Source organism: Cupressus sempervirens, chromosome 8 (assembly GCF_028749045.1).
Source record: "Cupressus sempervirens isolate cs-2001-9-10 chromosome 8, ASM2874904v1, whole genome shotgun sequence".
Classification (NCBI taxonomy): Eukaryota; Viridiplantae; Streptophyta; class Pinopsida; order Cupressales; family Cupressaceae; genus Cupressus; species Cupressus sempervirens.
Window position 1 is genome coordinate 160,935,166 of NC_143125.1, and position 23,461 is coordinate 160,958,626.

Genomic DNA, 23,461 nt, shown 5'->3' on the forward strand with positions numbered 1-23,461 from the left:
CACAAGTCCTCCAATTAAATATTTTTTGAACTAATGGCTAATTAAGTGGCATGTGAGATCTTGTAGTGGACTTTCAATTCTCATGTATTACTTGAACAATGATTGGGACATGAGCTACTTCTAGGTCTTCTCCCCCTTTGTGTATCATGATATTGATTTCACACTCTGAACTAGATTAAATTAACCCTTTGTGTATTCTCACCCATGATTTCCTCTTTTTTTCCATTTTCCTACCTTCGTTTTACTCATATTATTTATATTCTCTTTCAACATCAACTTCAACATTAAAAATATCATCCTATTTTTAATGCTTTCTCTCTCTTGAGTCAATGTGAATGCTTCTCTACTTTTTTCTTTGTTTTTATATTTTCCTTTCAATGCTTCTGTTTCTAGTTTTTCTTATTATTTCCTGTAGTAGGTAGGAAACTATAGCATTCAATACACTTTTACCTTTTAATTTGTTTGCACAATTAGAACACTTTATTATTCAATTACTTTTTGACCAATAAAGTTTTCATATTTATTTTATTTAAAATAATTCAACATAATATATTTATTGACAATATGAGTGGTTGTTTTGTGCTACAGTAGGGAGTGCAACTTTTCCCTTTATTTGTTTGTCCAATCAAAATAATTTATTATTCAATTACTTTTTGCAACTATAAAGTTTTTATATATTATATTTGAAAGAACTAATAATTCATTTAAACTATATTTACCTTTATTTATTTGTCCAATCAAAACAATTTTTTTTTTTTTTTTTTTTGTAACTATAAAGTTTTCATTTATATTATATTTGAAATAATTCACAAAAATATATTTATTTACAAATTGACTTGTTGTTTTGTAGGGCTTTTAATTATTTATACACAAAAATGCAACATATAATTTTTGAGACTTTATACACTTTATTATTGCATACAACTCATATTATTTTCTTCTATCGGCATGCACTAGACACTTTGCGTCCTTGTTAATCCTAGCTGCTTCTTATTTTTCATCATGACATTGGTTCTTGAGTTACTCTCTAGGTGCTTATTTCCTAGGATATTTCTTAGGTTTCTACTCTATGGATTTGTCTCCTAGATTCCATTTCTTATTCTTCTTCTCAACCTTTTATTTCTCAGGCTTCTTCTTAGAGAAACAAGAAATTTCCATAACAAAGTTGTGTCACCTTTCAGGCTGACTTATCAGAATGACTAAATTTGATTTTTTCTATCTTAATATCAATTTTGTTCAGACATATGATCTAGATAAGTTCATTCTAGTTGAGTAATATAAGTTCTCACACTTTTCCAACTGGGGATGTCTATTAAAGGCATGTTTTATGCCAATCTGTGTCCAATAACTAAAGAGATAAAATTAATTCTAGAAAAGTGACTTTTCAATAAGTCTTACTCTTTTTAATGACATTTTCTTAGTAATGTATAAACACCATTTTGTAGAGCTCAAAGTCAAGAATATGTCCATATAGAGTATATAGTATTTTAATTAGACATTGTATATCATAATTAAAAAATAATACGAGTATGTATTTTAATACTTGAGAAGGTGTTGATTTTGAGAAAGAAAAATATAGTAAATCATATAAAAAAGAGAAACAAAAGAATATGATGTACTAAAGGAGAGAGTCCTCTTCCAAAATGTAGAATTTTTGTTTTGGTTAGAAAAAAATTGTTATGAGAAATGTGGTGGGAGATGAAACTATCGATTTTAGGTGAGTTAAAATTTGAATTGTTATAAAAGAGATAATATAAATTTAAAAATAATTTTTATTTTTTATAGAGCTAGCTGTATACGTCACATAATTTGAGATCAAAAGGAAAAAGTTTATTTCTATATAGTTTTGTGGTGGGAATTAGATCCCTAATTTTTAACGTTTTTCAACAACTAAAAAATCATCTTTAAAATTTATTAAAATATATCAATACTTATTCCAAATAATCATTAAAAATAATAATCCTAAACTTCATCAATTTCTACACATTTCATTAGTTTACTTCATTTTCAAATTCTAAATAACAATACCACGTTTATGTCATTGAACTTGAACAATTATACTTTTGTTAGCCATTTCCTTTATAAAAGGGTGACATGGGTTTGTGCTTTTACATAGTTTTTTTCTAAAGATAGAGAGATGTTGATTATATGAAAATATGTTGTGAATGTTTTCTTATATGCTATAGATGATTGTTCAAATATTCTAGGTGGAACCTTTTGCAATTCCTCAGCTCAATGCTCTTGTTTTGCTTCATCATTGCTATGATTATGTAGCAATTCGTCACTCTTTTTCTCATGTTAAAATTATTCACTCTTATGTTCACGTTGTAATTCTTCGCTCTTATGCTCATTAATGATAATGACAAATATTATATAAGATGGTAGGCTATCCCCAATCTAGTTTTTGGCATATTTTCCTTAGGGTTTCAAATTATTTTGCCTACCCATAATATTCATTTGTTCCTCACTCTTATCATTTCCTTCTTTATTACTATTATTCTCATTATTATCTAGAGTTATATTTTTATGAATGTCATCCCAACCCTTGAATTTGTTCCATATAGCATTTTGAATTTGAAAAAATATGACCCATTTTACCAATAAACCAATGAAATAGTGGTATGAAAAGGAAAAATGTGCCATTTTCTTTATAAATTACATGGACATCCTTCTGACTGTATGATGCAAATAGTTTGGAACATTCACCATCCTATTGTTGTGTGGATGATAAATTTTTTCCAAATCACCTCAACCTAGCCTCTATGTTTGACTACTTCGAAATTCTCCACCTTATTCCACCCAACTTCAATAAAAATATTGTAAAGATCTTGGAGGTGAGGGAAGCCAAAAATAATAAGGGGATGCTTTTCCAAAGCATCCTACTAGAATATATCTTTAGAGTCCTTATTATTAATCCGAGAAAATCCCTCGATAAGTTGTGCTCCTTTTTCAAGTCTACCAAATTATAAATCCTCATATGATTAGAGTAATTCTAGGCTAATCATGTCTATTTGTACCTAAAAGGTACTTATGGGTTAGAATTAATCCTAAGAATTGAGTTCCACCTCTACTATAATTTTTTTCCAAAGATTTACCCACTAGACCAACAAGTTGGAGACCAAGGCCCACAATATGCTTTGGCCTATCTACTGATTCCCACCTTACTAAGATCCACTTTGAAAAAAATATATCATAGATCATATAAAGTGGATTTAAGAAAGGGTATCAAAATCCCTCATAAATCTAGAAGGAGGAGCCTGTACAAGCCATCTAGAGATGGGGAGATCCTACAACACATACTTCCCACAAATTAGAACCATCTATTAGTCCAATGACCAACCTTACGTTTCCAAAATCTCTTACCAAAATTCTATGTAGAAATCCCACAACTAGAGGAACCCCAAAGTACATCAAAGAGAGATCCAATCTAAAATCTAAGGGCCTTGTAAATTGCACTCTAAATAAGAAAGTGAATGTTAAATAGATAAATAGAAGATGTATCTCTATTGATCTTATCACCTTAAGAAGTCAAGTAAATATCCAATTATCTTGTAAAATATACCGATAAGAGCACTAACATCTACAAATTCAAGATGTAAGGGTATAAGGATATGTTCCAACTTTAACCCTAAATAAGGCCCTACCTCACCTAAAATTTAATAAATCTAACAAGCCCTTATATCATGATAATTAATAAATAAAGGATCAAAGGATCTCCTTATCAAAGCCTTGAGAAGAATTGAATATCTCTAAAATTTCCTCATTGATAAGAGCTAAAGTTGAGGTATTAGCAACATAATTAAGGACCCAATTAACCCACTCAACTCCAGATCAAAAGGCCAAAATATTTTTCTATCAAAATTCCCAACTCATTTCATCATAATCCTTAGCCATGTCAAATTTGATAAACATATAGTTATCAATAGAGTTTTCTATCAAATGGATAGCTTCGATTGCAATCAAAACACCACCAAGAATATGTCTACCACAAAAAAAACCCTTTCTCTTCACATACAAGAGCTCTAAGAAATGGCTTGAGACTATATGAAATTGGTTAAGTAATAATCTTATGCACCACATTACAAAAAGAAATAAACCAAACAAATTTAGGCTATTCATCCCGTCCTTTTTAGGAATAAGAGAGAAAAAAAAATATTCTGTAGACTTAAAGCATTTGTTTATTCTTGTGAAACTCTTTAACCATCTCCAAAAGATCAATTGGAGGCCCAAAAATTCCTGAAAGAGTCAACTGGAAATCCATTAGGTCCAATGGTTTTATCTCTTTTATATCAAATAAATTCATCCAATTCTTGCAAAAAAAAATGCTACAAGCGCTCACTTCATTCATCACAATAGAGACTAGTGAAGGAATAGAGTCCAAGATAACCCTTTATCCTCTACATATATGGTAGAATCCTTGGCAAATAGAATAAAAACATATCAAATAGCTTCCCTATAGTTTTCATCTCTTGAGGAAATCTAATGACACTTTGAAGAGATGAGAGAAGTAATATAATTGGCATGCCTTTGGGCCTTAATTTGGTTATGAAAAAAGGACTTTTTAATCTCCCTATTGAAGCCAGTAAAATTAAGATTTAAAAAAAAAAAAAAAAATTCCTTGCTCAAATCCCACCCCTTCAATTTCATATAGGTGGAGGTTATTCTCTATTTAGATTAGAAGTCACACCTTGATCCTAAATCAAATGGGTAATCTTATCTAATCTTGTCTAGGTTTCCATATTCAAGGCTAAATATGTCTAAAAAATTGTATAATCCATATCTTGAAATCTCTTACCAAATGAATACATAGCCCTACAATGAGAATGCTTCCCTTTGTAACATTAGTCAACCATAAGATGATGGAGAGAAAGATCCCAAACCACATGAGTTGGAACTCAAAAAGGGGACTTTTGGAAGCTCTAAAGGAAATAGGTAAGACTTGATAGGTCAATGATCATAACCTTTCAATCTATAATTTTGACCTTATAGACCATTTGTTCCCCATCCAATAACAAGAGGCCAAATTTTTATAAAGCCTTTTCAAAATAGCCTCTATGCTACTTCTCCTATTATTCTTTGGCTTCACATAAATTAGGTTCAGGAAATCAATATCATCTCTAAGAATATTTACAAAAGGTTCCAACTTAACTAAGCTCTTGATTTATCCTTCAAACTAGAAACAACATTAAATTCACCATCCACAATTACAGGGAGAAAGGGATCCAAAGATCAAGCAACCTTAATGAGAGACAAAAGTTGTGACTTGCCCATAAGATTAGTAGGAGAAAATATATTAGAGAAGAGAAACAAATAATCAAAGTTTGAAGCAATCATAGAAATGAAGCAACTCAAAATCCACTACAAATGGACAATCTTCTTTGGGTTCCAAAAATAAGAAACTCCTCCTCAACTACCATGGGTTCCCACACAATATAATTACCATGATGTTGGAATGTGAGGTTGATGGGTATCATATATGTGTTCATTGATGTCTATATGAATTTCATTAGTGTCAAAATTATTATCTTAACCTCTTGTGTTTTGGTGGCGCATCAATGATTGTAAACTAGTTCATTTTTAGTAGTTATGGTGTATCAATTGGTTATGCATCAACTATCTTTCTCACCAATAGTATGTGCTTAAAATACTTTTTAGGATCATTGTTTAAGCATTAATTTTAATCCTAATTCATGCCATAATTATTTATTGGATTTTCTTGTTGGTTGTATGGAGATTAAGTTTTGGGTCAATCCTTTGTGAAGTGTATCAATGATTTTAGTCCTAGTAGTTTTACCTAGTGTGTTCATCATATATGTTGGTAAAAAATATTGTGGTAGCATGTTGGTGTGCTCAAGGATCATTGTGCTTGAGGTGGCGTGTCCCATATTAAGTATGTTTTGGTCAACAAGTTTATGGAAGGAATCCCCAACTAATAATTTATTTGGTAATGCTATGAATGTATATAAAAGAGTCATATTAGTTGTTATGTTATCATTTGTTGAGTCTTAGTTGGATAGCCATTAGTCTAATTTAGTAGAGTGCCATATTATTTTATTGATGAAGAGGATTTGAAAAAAGTATGTTGAAGACAAGGAACTGATAAGTATGGTATTCTATGGGCACCTAAATGAGTTGGACACTGATAATGTAATGTTGTTTTGATTATTTTACAATCATGAAATATTTTAATGAAATATTATACACAATATATACTGAGTGATAAGGTTTAAGAAGGATAACAATATTTTTCAAGTGAATATAGTGTTCACCGAATAGTTGGCAAAGTTAAGTTGGAAGTTTAGTTTTTCTTGAGAAAGTTTAGTATTGGTTGAGTGCTATATTACCCAAGATAAATGTTATGTTCACTAAGTAAAAATGAGAAGAAAAAGTTTGTAAAGATGGAATATGAGGCTGAATTTTGATGGAAAAATGGAATGTTTGAGATGTTCAAAGGCATGTGTTAAGGTTTGTTACAAGATCAACGACTGGGAAAATATAATAAATATCTAATGATTAATATTCAAGAAGGATAAGGATGGACACAAATTTCAATTAAAGTTATATTTTTTGAGTGTCTAGATTCAATCATTTGGTATGAATATTTGATTGACAATTATGATTAATCGACAATAATTGGAAGGATATGGAAGTACAAAGACTACTATTAAGGAGGAGTTGAATCAACCTTTTGGATTCTAATGATGTTGGTTGGATGAAAAAGGTGATAAAAAGAGAAGATAGTAGAGCTAAGAGAAATCGAAGTAGTGTTGGAAGGAAAGTGAAAGAGAGGAGTGAATCAGTGAACTAAAGAAATTAGAGTAAAGAAAACAGAAATAACCGAGAAGAAATGAGCTATGAACAAGTAAGGTAGTGCTTTACCTAAAAAACCTCTTAAATCATTACTTTATAATAATTGTAGTAGAAAAATATCTTAAACCGAGTGGACCTAACAATTCTATTAAATCCTATATGGTAACATCGATTAGTGGTATTTATAAGTCCTTTAGGGAAGACCACTTTTTAGAGAGAATAACAAAGTATAAAGTCTAGATAATATTTTGGTGTAAATTCTCTAACAATGTCACATTAATAATGTGTATGTAAACCTTTAACAAGGTTGGCTTCTAGCATAGCTGACTTTAGAAGAGTGAAAATTTTGGGTTGTCAGTCTCAGGTGTTTTTTCTCTTTACAGGGTTTCCACGTTAAAATCTTGGTGTCAAATGTGTGAATATTGTTATGTTTCAAGTTAATTGTCATGTTATTCTCATTTTATTTCAACTTGGTAACAAATAAGTTAATGATTAGTAACAACTACATTTTATTACTATCGGTCAGTTATAACAGGAATAATGAGTGAAAAATTTGGAGTAAAGGGAAGTTGAATAAGTACATCGAGTGAATGCTTATGATGTTTTTTGGGTACTAAAATTGTTTGAAGGGATTGTATGATAACTACTTCACCCCTTCTACCCCCTGTCAATTCTCTAACAAATTGTATTAGAGTGCAATGCTTGGAGAAAGAAGTTTAAAGGTACTTAAGCTAAAGATCACAAGATGTATAAGAGAAAGGTACCAAAGCTGAACAAAGAGAAGTTATCATCATGGAAAGAGAGAATGAGGTTAAATTTATCTAGAATTGGAGATAATATTACTCACTTGTTGGATGATGAATATGTTGCACCTCCTTTTCCTATGTTAATGGAACAAATGACTAAAAAGAAGAACCATAATAGCTTGATGATTGAGATTACATCCACACTTAATGATGCTGAGTTTGATGATATCAAGAACTAAAAAAATGTTAAAAAATATGGGGAAAATTGGAACTTGTACATGGTGGAGATCCAAATGTAAGGAGAGCTAAAGCTAAAATTCTAAGGGGTAAGTATGATGACATGAGAATGAAAGAAGGTGAAAATTTTGTAGAGTATGTAGACCAAATCAAAGAAGTTGTGAGTGCAATCAAAGCTACTGGAGGAGTTATCCTTGACACTAAAATTATAAGTAAATTTATGAGGAATCTTCTGCCTATTTATGCTATCAATTTTTTTACAATTCAAGAAGTGAGAGTTATGCCTGGTAATGTTTTGACACTTGATAGTTTATTTGGTCGGTTGATTGCATTTGAATTGAGCAATTTTGACAATAGTATGGTTACAATTGGAAATGATTTTAAATCTTCATTAACCATTGGAAGTTCCAAGAAAGAAAATAAATGTAAGGAAGAAAGTGAATCTAAAGCATTTCTTGCAATAAGGTTGTCAAGAGACAAAGGTAAATACAAAGGTAAATTGCCCCTGATTTGTTTCAAGTGTAACAAGGTTGTTCATTTTGCTACTAAATATCCTAACATAAGTAAGGTTGATAGAAATGAAAATAAATATTACAAGTATAGGAAAAATAGGGATTACAAAGACAGAGGGAAGAAATCATGGTATGTTGTTGAAGAAGAGAAGACCGAGTCCAATACTAGTGAAGACAAGGAAGTAGTTGAGATGGTATATGTTGCAATCAAGGAGGATCCCAATGGAGAAAGGTATGAAATTGAAACTTCCCTTATTTCACATGTTAGAAATAGTGATTCATGGATTATAGATAGTGGATGCTCACATCACATGATTGGTGATCTAAGTGAGTTTGATAAATTTAAAGAAATTGATGATGGTGGAACTTTTAAGATAGGTAATGATGTTTCATATTAGATCAAAGATAGAGGATCACTAACATTGAATGATAAAATTTGATGATGCATACTGGGTATAAGGACTAAAGTATAATCTTTTGAGTATTTCTCAATTGAATAATTTAGGTGACAAGATGCAATTTCATAACGGGAAAATCAAGATCTATGATGTTGAAGGTAATCTAATTCGATCTAGAATGCAAACAAGAGGTAACTTATTCTATCTTGATCCTACTATTGAGACATGCTTATTTGCTAAATTTGAGGATGTTTGGTTATGGCATATGTCATGAAAACTTTGAGAACATGGTGAAACTTAGTAGAAAGAAAAGAGTTCGAGGCTTATTGAATATATAAAAACTTGATAATGTTATGTGTAAAGAATGTTAGCTCGGTAAGATGATAAAATCTAGTTTTTCAAGAAAAATACACACTTCAAATGATATCCTAGAACTAATGCATATTGATCTATGTGGACCAATAGGTGTGGATAATTATTATGGTGACAAGTATTTCATACTATTTATTGGTTTTATTCTAGAATGATGATTGTTATGTTCATGGTGGTGAAATCACATTCTTTGGATATGTCAAATGGTATAAAGGTAGAGTTGATAAAGAAACTAGAAATTCTCTAAAATGTTTAAGATCTGATAGAGGTGGTGAGTTTATGTCTATTGAATTCACTAACTTCTATGCTGAAAATGGTATTAAGAGATAGTTATCTACATCAAGGACACCATAATAGAATAGAATCATTGAAAGGATAAATAGATCAATTGTGGATTGTGCAAGGACACTAATGATTGAAAAAGAGTTTTCTCAAATATTCTAGAGAGAAGCAATTAGCACTATTGTTTATACATTCAACCAAGTTTAGTTGAAGAAAGGAACAAGTAAGCCTATGAACTCTGATATGGTCATACATCGATGTAAGTTATTTCAGAATCTTTGGAAGTAGGTTTTATATTCATAAGGAATGGTAAATTTTATTTTAATGGAGATGAAGATATATTCCTTGGTTATTGATCTAAGAAAAAAGCTTATAAATATTTGAACATACTACTAACAAGATGATTGAAAGTGCAAATTGAGGATTGATGAGTTTGCAGATAAGAATAATGTGGAAATCAAGAAGGAACCTGTAGATTACAACAAGTTTGTGTATGTGTATGAAGGGGCACCTGATACACTACTTAGGTTATAGTAGAGAGTGACTAAGCACCAAACAATATCACTTAAGTCACATAATACTTTACTCAAGCATTAGATAGTACAACCTGAGCAAGAAGCTGAACCCCTACTCTGTGGAGAAAATATTAAAAATCAAAGGACTGAACTTGTATTGACTAAATATGTGAGAAATAATCATTCCCCTCAACAAATTACAAAAGTGTAGGAGTACAAAGAAGAAGTAAGTTAAGAAACATTGCCTGCTTGATTGTGATTTTGAACGAAGAAATGTTAAGGCTACATTGAATAATGATGATTGGATAAATGCTATGAATGAAGAAATTGATCCGATAGAGAAGAATGATACATGGACATTAGTACCGAGACCCGTAGACAAGAATGTGAAAATGAAGAAATAAGTTGAATGAAAATGGATAAGTGGTAAGAAATAGGGCAAGAATAGTTTGCAAAGGCTATGCATAAGAAGAAGGAATAGAATATGGTGACACATTTTCACCTATGGAAAGATTGGAAGGTGTAAGAACATTGTTGACTTATGCTACCTACAAGAACTTCAAAGTCTATCAAATGGATGCCAAATCTACATTTTTGAATGGAATAGTTGAAGAGGAAGCCTAAATTGAACAACCTAAAGGATTCATTGAACTTGACCAGAGAAACATGCTTTGAAAATTGAACAAGGTATTGTATGGATTGAAACAAGCACTGAGAGCATGGTATGAAAGTCACATTCTGATTTGATTAAGATTAGTTTATGTAGAACAAGTGAGAAGAATAATCTATATTTGAAATGTGAATTTAAAAATATGATGTTGGTTGTTGAAATATTTGTGGATGACATTATTTTTTGAGGAAATGACATGTTATGTAAGATATTTGTTGATCAAATGAGTACAAAATTTGAGATGTCTATGCTTGGTGAGATCGAATTTTTCATTGGATTACAATTTTGTCAAAAAAGGAAAGGTATATATGTGGCTCCATATAAGTATGTGAAGTCTAAAGAGAAAATTGGAGACATATTTACTAAGTTGTTTCCTAAGGATTCTTTTGAGTATCTAAAAGGTAAATTAGGGGTCCTATCCCTATCCAAAATTCACTATGTGAAGATGCACGTTTCATCAATTTATGGATAAATATAAATATCTTTATGGAGTTGATGCAAGAGTTCACTCTTGAGGAAATTCTTGAAGTTGTCAAGAAGGTTGTGATGAAATTGATTTACACTATACATGCAATGTATAAGGATAGCTACAAGGTTTTATAAGTTTCACATTGGAACTTATAGTTGTTAGAAAGTAAAGTCCACCAAGATAATTGAGAGGGGGCGGGGGTTGAATCAATTATTAGATTAAAAAAAACTCTTACTAACCTTATTAAAACATGTAATTAGCTAGTACAAAAGTGATAAGAAGATAACCATACACAATAACACCATATTTTGTTAACTAGGAAAACCTATGATCAGAGGGAAAACCGCAGTGGGCATGGAACACTCAAAATGATGTACTAATGTATAAGTTCCTTGTAAGAGGATGGACGTTGTTAGGAGTCAATGAATTAGATTCAGTATATATCAGTCCTTGTTAGGAGACTTTGAATCCCTATTAGGAGTTGTTAGAGTAAATTATTATTATTTACCCTTTTACTTAAGTTTACTTTGTTAAATGCATCTGTTTATTAGTTGTAGTCTAGGAGTTGTTGAAAACACAGGAGCTTGTTCCTATCCAAGTCATACTTATCTCCTCACCTTGATTGAGGATATCCCACCTTTTGTGGATGTATGCTTAGTTGTCATACTTATCTCCTAGCACTTTCTAGCTTGTTCTATAAGCTTCCTAGAGGCTATTATAAACAAGCTCTCCCTTTACATTTTTGTACATCAATTTCATTTCTCATTGTTGCAATATAATTTCTCTTTGTTGCTTCAAGCTCTTGTTCCTTGCTTTTTTGGTTTCTCTTCAGCAGGTTATTTGCATGCAAGTGATCTTGTCACATTATGAAGTTGGCTTTTATCAACTTCTACATGGTATCAGAGTCTCCTTGCTGCTTCCTAGTTTGAAGGATTTTTGAAGCCGCTATTTGGAGACACAAACACTAGTTTGTTTGTGATTTTTTCTTCAATCGAGAGGAAGAGCAATTTTTTAGGGCACTTTGGGCCTAAACAGACATTGGCATTGAGTTCAGAAGGCCAGTTATAGTCAAGTTTCATATAAAATTTTCTATTTTTGGCTTCTGTAGCATTTGGCAATTTTTTTAACCCCCCCTCAAGAGGTCGTACAGATTGTATTGACGTGACAAAAATAAAAAAAGGGGCCACCACAGCAATGCCGCCATGCCACCATGACACAACCATTGTACCACTGCCCTTGTGGCACCATAGAGACACTGTGACACCACCCACAAATGACCACCGCCACATCATCGACTCTTCACCTATTGCCATAGTGCCACTAGTGTTCTCCACTCGGGTTCCACCTTTACCAGTGGTGCCACCACCACAACACTTGTGACTAGTGACATCACATTTTCAGCGTCCAATATCATTTCTTGGTGTGTGGCATCTTTTTTCTTGACTGCCATGTCAATATTTTTTGGCATGACATCATCTTCTGATTGGTTGATGTCATCACCCTAGGACCCCCTGTTGATGTCATTTTTTAGTAGGGTGATGTCATTTTCTAGTTGCTAACATCAGCATTTTGATGGCCAATTGTTTTTTTTGGTGATGTCGTCTTGACAGCCGTATGACTGTCAAATTTTTTGCCGTGTCTATAATTTTCTAGTGAGCTTGTCTTTTGGAGTAGCAGTTGGTTTTTTGGCCATAAATTGAGCATATAGAGGTAATTTTTCGATCTGAAAGAAGCATCAAAAAGCTGGTTCAGAGATGAAGACAATGGTGCTAGTTTTATTTCATTCCAAATTTTTTTGAGCTTCCATTTTTTGTATTAAAGTAGAGGCTTCTATTTCCTCCTTCTCTGCATCTGAAATCCAAGTTCTTTTCTCAGTTTTTATGCTTTCTATAGTTGTTTTCTTTGGTATTTGAGGGAAATATTTATTAGTTGTTGAGGGGGAATTTTATTTTCTATAATTTACTTCAGAATAACACCCTTTTACTTCTATGTTCTTCTCTCAATGTTGGATCCTTCTGTGACCCAGCTCATGCTGCACAACTATCACACCTGGAAAGCACAAATAAATAGGCTTCTCATGTCACGAGGCATATGGTCATGTCTAGATGAGAACCACCCTATTCTGCAACACCCCTTTGAGGTTCTTCAACATAGAAATAAAATGGATGAGGCCATGGAATTGATTGCACTAAACATTTCAGATAGTCTACTGACTCACTTGGATGGTTTGACCACTCCACGAGCTATTTGGACCAAATTTCAGACTTTTTTTGGCACAATGAGTGAGTTTTGGGTACTTTAGCTTGATGCAGAATTGACTTCTTTATCACCAATCAACTTCCCCATCATTGAAGACTTCTTGATGAAGTTCAAATCTCTCAATGCAATTTTGCAAGGGTGTGGGAAAAATAAAATAGATGATGAGTGTATCTTTTTGATACTCTCAAAGTTGCAAGGACAGTATTAGATCTTCTCTTCCACTTTCTACTCCACTATGGATGCCTTAGGTAACAAACATCATATGCCTTCATTTGAGACATTTTGTGATCGATTGACATGGGAATAGGAAAAGATCCAACAGGTGGATGCCTCTGGCTCTTCCATCCAAGCATTGGTTACTCAATCTTCTAAAGGGAAATCAAAGAAGAAAGCCAAAGTGAAGAAAGATACACCAAAAATTGATCCTAAACCTCCAGCTAACCCTCCCAAGGGTAAAAATTCTTCAAAGTCTATCAAGTCTACCTTCAAGACCAACAGGTGGATGCCTCTGGCTCTTCCAGCCAAGCATTGGTTACTCAATCTTCTAAAGGGAAATCAAAGAAGAAAGCCAAAGTGAAGAAAGATACACCAAAAATTGATCCTAAACCTCCAGCTAACCCTCCCAAGGGTAAAAATTCTTCAAAGTCTGTCGATTCTACCTTCAAGACCAAGAAGAAATCAAGTGAGACTTGCAATTTTTGTGGCAAGGATGGACATCCCATTTCTAGGTGTTGGAAGTGTTTGGAGGCTTTAGAGGAAGCCATGAAGGCACATCATATTTCTACTTCTAAGTCATGATCCCCCCTATAGGGAAAGGCCATGCTCTTTTTACTTAAGCTGTGACTTTAGGGCCTACCTAGATTCTTGATTTTGATGCCTCTCACCATATGAAAAACACTCCAAAGTTGCTTACTTCACTTGCTCCTTGTGCTACCTCATAGATTGCTGTTGGAAAATCATCACAACTTTTAGTTATGGGTTTTGGTTCTGTTGCACTAGTCAGGGGCTCTCTTCAGGATGTTCTTTGTGTCCCTGACATTTCGATGAACCTATTATCAATCTATCAAATTTTCCACTCTAGCTCTAGTAAGATAGTTGAGTTCTCACGACATGATGTGGTTATCTGGGATTTATGTGATTTTGAGATGATTGTGGCTACTGGGAGTTTTGACTCTGCATCTCGCTTCTTTAGATTTGATGGATTTGAGTCTTCTAATGACACAGGTTCATGTCTTATTGCATATGCAAATTTAGTAAGTAGACTTTGGCATGAGCATTTTGGTCATGTCAATTACAGATATCTTCAACAGATGAGCACACAGGCACTTGTTCTTGGGCTTCCCCAGATTTCTTGTACAAATGGTATTTTTTAGGGTTGTGCACTTGGCAAGCAACATAGGGTTTCTTTTCCACATGGACGAGCCACTTGTGCTTTGGTGCCTTTGGAGTTGATTCATAGTGACCTCATGTAATTTCCTACTCCCTTTTTGGGTGCCAAATATGTGCTTACATTCATTGATGACTTCTCCAAATGCACATGGGTGTACTTTCTAAAGTACAAGTTTGATGTCTTTGATTCCTTTCGAGTCTTCAAGACATTTGTAGAGAAGTAGTCTGGTCTTTCTGTTCAGAAGATACACACAAAAAATGGGGGGGAGTACATGAACCGAGCTTTCAAGGATTTTTTTCTCTAAACATGGTCTTTAGCATCAATTTTTAGTGCCCTACACTCCTTAGCAGAATGGTGTGGCCGAGAGAAAGAACATAACATTTTGGGAGATGGCTAATTGTATGATTTAGTCCAGGTCCATGGATTCATGTTTTTGGGTAGAGGTAGTCAATTATGCCAATTATATTCAGAATTAGATGCCTTACAAGGTAGTTTGACATATGACTCCTAAGGAGGCTTGGTCTCATGTCAAGCCTGCTGTATCATCATTCCAAGTTTTTGGGAGTTCAACATGGGCATTTGTACCTGATTCTTAGAGCAAAGCAATGGAATAAAAGAGTCGACCACTCATTTTTGTTGGCTACTACAAGGATGTTAAGGCTTATAGGTTGTTTGACCCTAATTCCAGAGAGGTCCTATTTTGACATGATGTCTAGTTTGATGAGAGCCCTCCTACAGTTCATACCTCACCTCTAGCACCTACTTTACCTCCCACTACTCCCTCCTCTCTTCTAGTTTGTTTCACGGATGATGAGGATGATGATCTTGGTGATCCCCATTTACCTTCACCACAAGATCCTCTCTAGATGCCTAAATGGGCTCGAGCTACAGTTGAGGCTATAGGATCTCTAGTTGGTGAGCCTTCTACTTCCTGTCGCACCCGTTCTCATGCTACGAGTTCCAATCTTATCAATCATGATATTTGTGATGATCCTTAGACATTTGTAGAAGAAATAGGACATTCAGCTAAATGGGATAGTGCAATGGAGGAGGAATATTCTTCTTTGATGAAGAATCATACTTGGGATCTTTGTACTCTTCCTAAGGGAAGAAAGCTAGTGTGATGCAAATGGATCTATCATACTAAGTATGCTATTGATGGTTCAATTGATAAGCACAAGGCTCATCTTGTTGCAAAGGGTTTTTCATAGGTTGAGGGTATTGACTACACCAAGACCTTTGCCCCTGTCACCAAGATGAACTCTATCCACCTTGTCTTATCCCTCGTAGCTTCATAGGGATGGCCTATTTTTTAGATGGATGTGAGGAGTGCTTTCCTGCATGGTGATATCACTGAGGAGATTTGAATTGAGTAGCCTTCAAGATTTATGCAAGATTCCTCCTTGGTTTGTAGACTTTGATGCTCATTATATGGTCTCAAACAGGCCCCTCAAGCTTGGTATAAGAAGATGGACTCTTTTCTACTTTCTACAGCCTTCACCTGCTGCCATTCCAATCCTATAGTGTACATTCAACATCTTAGAGATGAGATCTTAATTCTTGTTCTATATGTTGATGATCTTACCCTCATAGGTAGCTCATCCTCTATGCTTCAAGATGTTAAGCATGCATTGATGAACTAGTTTGAGATGACTAATCTTGGTTTGCTACACTATTTTCTTGGTCTCCAGATTGTTTAGTCCTCTTCTGGGATTTTTGTTTATCAAAAAAAGTATGCTCTTGACATGCTTTGATGCTTTGACATGCTTTATTGCAAGCTTTCTACAACACCTTTTCAGTTAGGTGTCACCTTGTCTACCTCCTATTCTTCACCTTCTGTGGATGCTACTTTGTATCGATAGTTGGTTGGCAGCTTGTTGTACCTGACACACTCTCGTCCTGATCTCTCCTTTGCAGTTGGCCTTTTCTGTCAATTTTCTTAGGTCCCTCATGAGAGTCATTGGAAAGTTTCAAGGTGTATTTTGAGATACATTTAGAGCATAATCATGTATGGCATTCATTACACCATGGGGAATCCTCACATTGTTGGCTACACTGACTCAGATTGGGTTGGTGATGTCGATGATCAGAAGTCTACTTCTAACTTTGTGCTTTGTCTTGGCTTTGGTCATATCACATGGTTGTGCAAGAAGCAACATGCTTGTGCACTTTCATCTATCAAGGCTGAGTATCGGGCCACAGTACTTGCTAGTCAGGAGGCTTTAGGCTTCAATAGTTGATGATTGAGTTTGGTTTTCCTCCAGATTGTCCCACTATTTTGTGGTGCAATAATCAAAGTTCCATTCACATTTCTCACAACCCAATGGAGCATCAGAGTACCAAGCACATTGAGTTGCATATGCACTTTCTCTGTAAGCTAATTCAGGATGGTGTTATTGCATTAGAGTACATTCCTAATGACACATAGGTTGTTAACATCTTCACTAAACCTTTTTCATTGTCATGCTATCTTTAGTTATGGTCTATGCTTGAGGTTATAGAAGTTGTCCTTAGGGGGTCTTGTTGAAGCCTTCCTCCCTTCATGTTTTTTTAGCATGTTTCTACTTACCTCTTTTTGGGGGAGGGTTTTTCCCATGTGGTTTTCCCTCTTTCCCCATTTTCAAAGGTTGCATTTCTTTGCATTTGTTCATGGGTACCTAACATGGCCTAGTTGCCGAGACACATTTTGCATTTCATCTTAGCTTTTGTAAGCTTAAGTGCATTCCCCTAAGTTGCACTTAAGGGGGGGTGTTAGAGTAAATAATTATTATTTACCCTTTTACTTAAGTTTACCTAGTTAAATGCATTTATTTATTATTTGTAGTCTAGGAGTTGTTGCAAACATGAGAGTTTGTTCCTATCTAAGTCATACTTATCTCCTCAACTTGATTAAGGATATCCCACCTTTTGTGGACGTATGCTTAGTTGTCATACTTATCTCTTAGTACTTTCCAACTTGTTCTACAAGCTTCCTAGAGGCCTTTATAAATAGGCTCTCCCTTTGCATTTTTGTACAACAATTTCATTTCTCATTGTTACAATATAATTTCTCTTTGTTGCTTCAAGCTCTTGTTCCTTCCTTCTTTGATTTCTCTTCAGTAGGTTATTTGAATGCAAGTGATCATGGCACACTGTGAAGTTGGCTTTTATCAACTTCTAAAGTTGTGGAAGGAAAAAAGACCGACTGTCCAAATAGCTTCAGGGGCAAGACCATTGAACTCACTATCCAATTGGTCTTAGTACTGTCCTTCTTAGAATAATACCAATAAATAACTATCCACAAAAACCTCTTTTCAAAATTCAATCTCTTCATCATTTCATCGTGCCTTAACCACACCAAAAAATTCTCTCATCAAAACATATCCAATATCAAGTTCATTGAATCTCATATACAAGTTTTCATACTCACATTGCAAATATCCACACTAGATGATTACAACCAAGGAAATCATCCTTCCTTTATACCAAGTCCTAATTTTTTTTTATTGATTTGGCTTTTAGACTTTCTTAATTTAAAATTACAATATAGGACCACCTTAAGCTATTAGAATACATGTTGCATTACAATATTACAAATTTTTATAATTACATCCTAACTATCAACTCATAGTCTTCATAATTCTTCACTTGATGATCATCGAGATGTGCATGTTTGATCAATGCATCTTCATCATGTCTTCTACCTTTGTAAAACCTCTCTTAACTAGATTCTATCTTTATTAAGAGTTATAATCAAAACATCATCGATTACTTCTCAAGAACTCTATCTAAATATTGTCTTCAATAAATCATGAATAGCTGTCAACTATCCTCATATTTCTACATCCGCACTTAACCATGTCATCAAGACATTCTATAGAACATGTCCTCAACTACACATTGTCTCATCTTTAATCCTCTAACTGAGTGACTTTAATCTCTATCCACTTCTTTGTCAATCTCACGTAATAACATGTATGTTGATATCAATGACAAATACTACCATGAATGCATCATATGATTAGTGTATCATCTCTCCAACAATACTAGGACACCCCCCCATGGAATACCATCAGAGTTCATGCTAACAATTTCCCACTTTGGCATTTGTTAGCTTGGTTTTGTTACCCTTTGTCATATGTTATACATCATAGTGAAAAAACGTAGGGTCATATTTCAAAATTGGTATTTCTCTATCAAAAACCTAGTTCGAAATTCCTAAAGGATTAAAAAAACCTCATTGTGTGCCCTAGCTTTCAAAAAGGTAATTTAAATGTAAATTCCAAATTACATTAGCGCAGGATGGGCTTACTTTAAGTTTTCTTTTTTACAAAGATTACTTTATTTTATTTTATATGAATTAAACCTCTTAATTTCCAAGCTTTCCTTAACCATAGTCACGTCTCCTAAGCATTAAATGAAAAATCTAAACTTAGATGAGTAATTCTGGTTAACCGTCGATCTCAGTAAGATCAATGATTGGTGCTTACCCACAATATGAAGTTGCATGGTTTTTACACAAAGTAGGGAAGTGCCCTTGTGCCACATACCATTGGCTAATAGTAGATATTCATTGAGCTACAAATTTGAAGTTTGTTAGATCCTTTTTAGAAGTTGTTAGTATCTTTCAGTACACCTTCCATTTTCTAGTGATTCTATTAGTGGGCTCATTCTCACTGGGTTGTTCTACTTTTAATCTTAATGCACCATTGATCTTGTAAGATCAATAGCTAGTGCTTTACCACAAGAAGGAGTTGCTCAAACATTAACCAAAGCAGGGAAGCGCTGTGTTGAAACCTATCCAAGATGACGACTGGAGAAATGTCACATACAACTCTTAGAAGTGTTTCTTTTACACCGTTGATCTTTGTGAGATCAATGAATGACACTTTAACACTTTGAGAAAGTGCTCAATATTTATATAAAGCAAGGAAGCACCAACATGACACATAGCAGATAATGATGTTATGGAACCACTCTTTTCAAAGGAAATAATAAAGTCTATATTGTGGTAGTTGTCAGACATTGGCGAAAGGAAGACATTCTATTGTCTTGTCTGATTGACTAGATATTACAAAGGTACAATTTTCTGTGATCGTCGATCTTGATAAGATCAATGATTGTCACTTACCTACAATATGAAGTTACATGACATTCAAACAAAGTGGGGAAGTGCCATTCTACCATGTGGCATGGTGGGATCTATGTGACGAAAATTGCCGACTCATGCTAGATTGGAAAAGGTACTTAGATGGAGTGAATTAATTGGCCAAATAAATTACTGCTAGCTAGGTTGGAAATGAGTGGGCTAGTGTAGCCACTTTTCAAAAGGATTTATTAATAAGATACTACTGTTTCTTGTGATCGTCAATCTTGGTAAGATCAACGATTTTCACTTCATCACTTTATGAAGTTATAGGAATTTTAAGAAAAGCGAGGAAGTGCCTGCTTGACATGTGGCAAGGATCTCAAATATTTAAAAAAGCTTTCTCTTTCAAGTGAAGCTGTCTGATGTTGTGAGATCGACAAATGAAATTCAAACCTGAAATGTAACATGAAAATTAACGGTTAGGAACATTAATATTTCTCATAATTCCTTTGTGTGACCTTAATACCCTAATATAATTTGCAAATTCCCCATTATTGAACCACACAATCACAAAAAAAATTTAGAGCGCAAGGGTTTCTAGAGCTAGGGCACAAAATTTTGTAAAATTTTCAACGAATTGTAGAACAATTTATAGAGAAAAGGAAGCATAATTTAGCAAGTAAGTGGTTTGAAAATTTTGAAAATTAAGAAATTAGAACTATGTGAAGTTGAATTTTCAAATTACCTCCACTAACTGAATTCTCTGGTCTCATTGATTACCTTAAGAGATCTGTCCACGATGATTTCCTTGAACAATTTCCTTTGTCTATACATGAATTAACAAAAGGCAGAGAGCTTATCCCCAAAAGCCTTAGGTTGGTTTTGGGTGAGGATTTTTATGATAAAGCCAATTGGGTAAGAGATGCTCAGGTTTCTGTAAGAGGTTTAAATTGTTTAAAAAATGGTTTGCCGAATGCAACCAAGACACCCCTTTGAGTAATGTTTGGGAGTTTGATATTGGTAAATTGGTGGTTCTTGGGGTTTTCTTTGACAATGATCTATTGTTTGATATGGCTAAGAAATATGACCACATCACTAGGATTGTAAAGAATCATGTTGGAGATAACCTTTTTAGGTTATCACCTGCATTGATCAGTGAGGTGTTTAAATTCAAACCCAACCATGCAGTCCATGAGATAATTGATATGGATGATCTTCAACAAAGATACGATGCACATAGGATATATTTGAGAGCAGGGCCATTGTAGCAACATATTGTTAAGATTGGGGCATTATCCTTGGTTATACCAAACACCCTGGAGCCATCACTAAAACAATATTTTAATCCTAGAGCCCAAGCCCTATATTTTACTCTTTGCCAAATATTTGGGATGGATGAGAAAGAATACATCCAAGGTTTTATTGTTCTCATTATGGCTTAGACCTTGCAGTTTGGAATAAGAACAATTCTAGATTTTGTTGCTTTCCTATCTGAGGAAATTCATAATGGTTTAGTTGGAATATCTCAAGGTAAGGTAAACATGCCTTTTTGCTAGTATTCCTTGTTGATGCACATATGTCTTTACAAGAAAGTTACCTTCTTCTCTAAGGAAATGAATCTAGAACTAGAAAGGGATGGAGAGAAGCTCCCAGTTTAGTTATGGAGTGCTGACATGAATTGGGAAGTCAGGGATGCCAACTATGTCAGATTTGATAGATACTTTGCATCAAGGCTTAGATTTCTCTTAAGAGGGGATAGTCAAAGGATCCCACAGCCTCTACTGGAACTAATTAGACCCAAGGATCATGCCAAGGGACTTTTGATCAATCATAATTGGGAGGACATAATCCCATATAATGTTTCCACTATGATTAGGGTCTATGGTTTCTTGGAAAAACCTCATGTTTTACCTTTCCATGTGCCTCTAAAGATAGGAATTGCAGAATTGCTATGGTAGATTGGAACAATTGAGGAAAGGGATATGATAGGAAAAAGTAAAGGAACATTTTTCCGTGTTGTCATTGTGGCTCATGACTTTGTTTTTGTTAAGAAAGGGTGGAGGAATCTTAGTTTTTTTTGGATAGATATCATATGGCCAGATCCCATGCAAGATACATTGATCCAGAGGGATTCTATGACCTCTTAAGGGAGATAACCAAAGATAAGGCTATTAAACAAAAGATGTACTTCCCAGAAGATGTTATTAGAAATATTTTTTCATTACAAGAGTAGGAAGTCAGAAAAGAAAAGTGGATAGTTTTTAGTAAAATTTTAGAATTCATTAATGCTTTTGATCCTGAGTATAACCCCTTGAAAGATAAGAAGTACTGGGGGTCCAAAATGAATGCATTGATGAATAAATTTGTTGCGATAATGCAAACTATGAATGAAAAGAAGAACATCTTAGTCAAAGCATATCTTGATAAAGCAACAGAGGTGGAGAGAAGGATAAATAGTAAAATGATAGTTACTCTAGGCTAGTATACATTATAAAGGAGGGCAAGATATGTTGTGGCTTAGAATATACATGATGTTCCTGTTGACATATCAATCAAGTTTTTTATTAGTGACACACACTTATTCAGATTTTGTATAGCTACTAAGCTCATTGAGTAATATACAATGTTTTCCATGTAATTCAATAGCCACTGAGCTTTACAGTTGCTACTGAGTCCTTTGGACCAATTCCAATGGTTACCGAGTAGATTCAGTTAGTGTGAAGTTTAGCAGTGCAAATCGAGCAGTTCAGTGTATACCAAGTTTATCAGTGGTTAACAAGATCATAGTTCATGTGATGCAAAGCTAGTGGTTACTAAGCATTACAGTGTCTATTGAGTTCTTAGTTCATGAAATGTGAAGGAAGTGTTGACCGAGCCACTCCATGGTAACCAAGAGATTCAGTATTTGCCAAGTTGCAGAATATCTACTGAGTCACCAGTGCAGACCAAGTTCAAGACTACTTGAAGGTGATAATGATGGATCGAGCTTCTATGTTCACCAAGAGCATGACGATGCCAAGTAGTGATAGTGGATGCCGAGTATTAGAGCCTCACCAAGTCAGTCTTTAGAACCTGAGTATCTTCATGTGGGAAAACTTTGTCATATTTATGTTAACTTGTGTCATGGCTAACTTTGTAATTTTGTAAATTGGATTGGTATATATATGTGATGTATTGTATCATATCTAATGTAGTATGGAATGTAATGAATGTGTAATGCAAGTGAAAGAATGAAAATGTAAGCAAAAAATAAAGATTTATGAAGGCCATATCAACATAAGGAGCAGTAGTGACAAATCTATCACATAAAGGTGATCAATACATCAAGGAATCTCTATCAACAAACTTAGTTGCAAATTAGAGATCTACTGATTCATCCTAATAGGTGAAATAGTCAAAATCCTTTAACAAGGTAGAACTAATAGTCTTTTCTAAATCCCTTTATCAAGTGCATACTTCATTTTATGTTTGCAAATCCTCTCAGACGGTGGATCTAGTAGTCTTATTTGCTCCTAATAGGGCAGATCACCAGAAGTGATCAATGTAAGCCTTAACATGCCAACTTTATATTGCAGTACTAACTCAAGTTTTACTTTCTATTTGGAAGGTTTTTGGGTCACCAAATCATTGTGTTCAAGTGTTTTGGATGCTTTTATATTTTTAGTTTCTCATGCATGCAATTAGATCAGATGTAATGAATTAAATTCTAATTGGTTTCTTGAATTTGATAGAA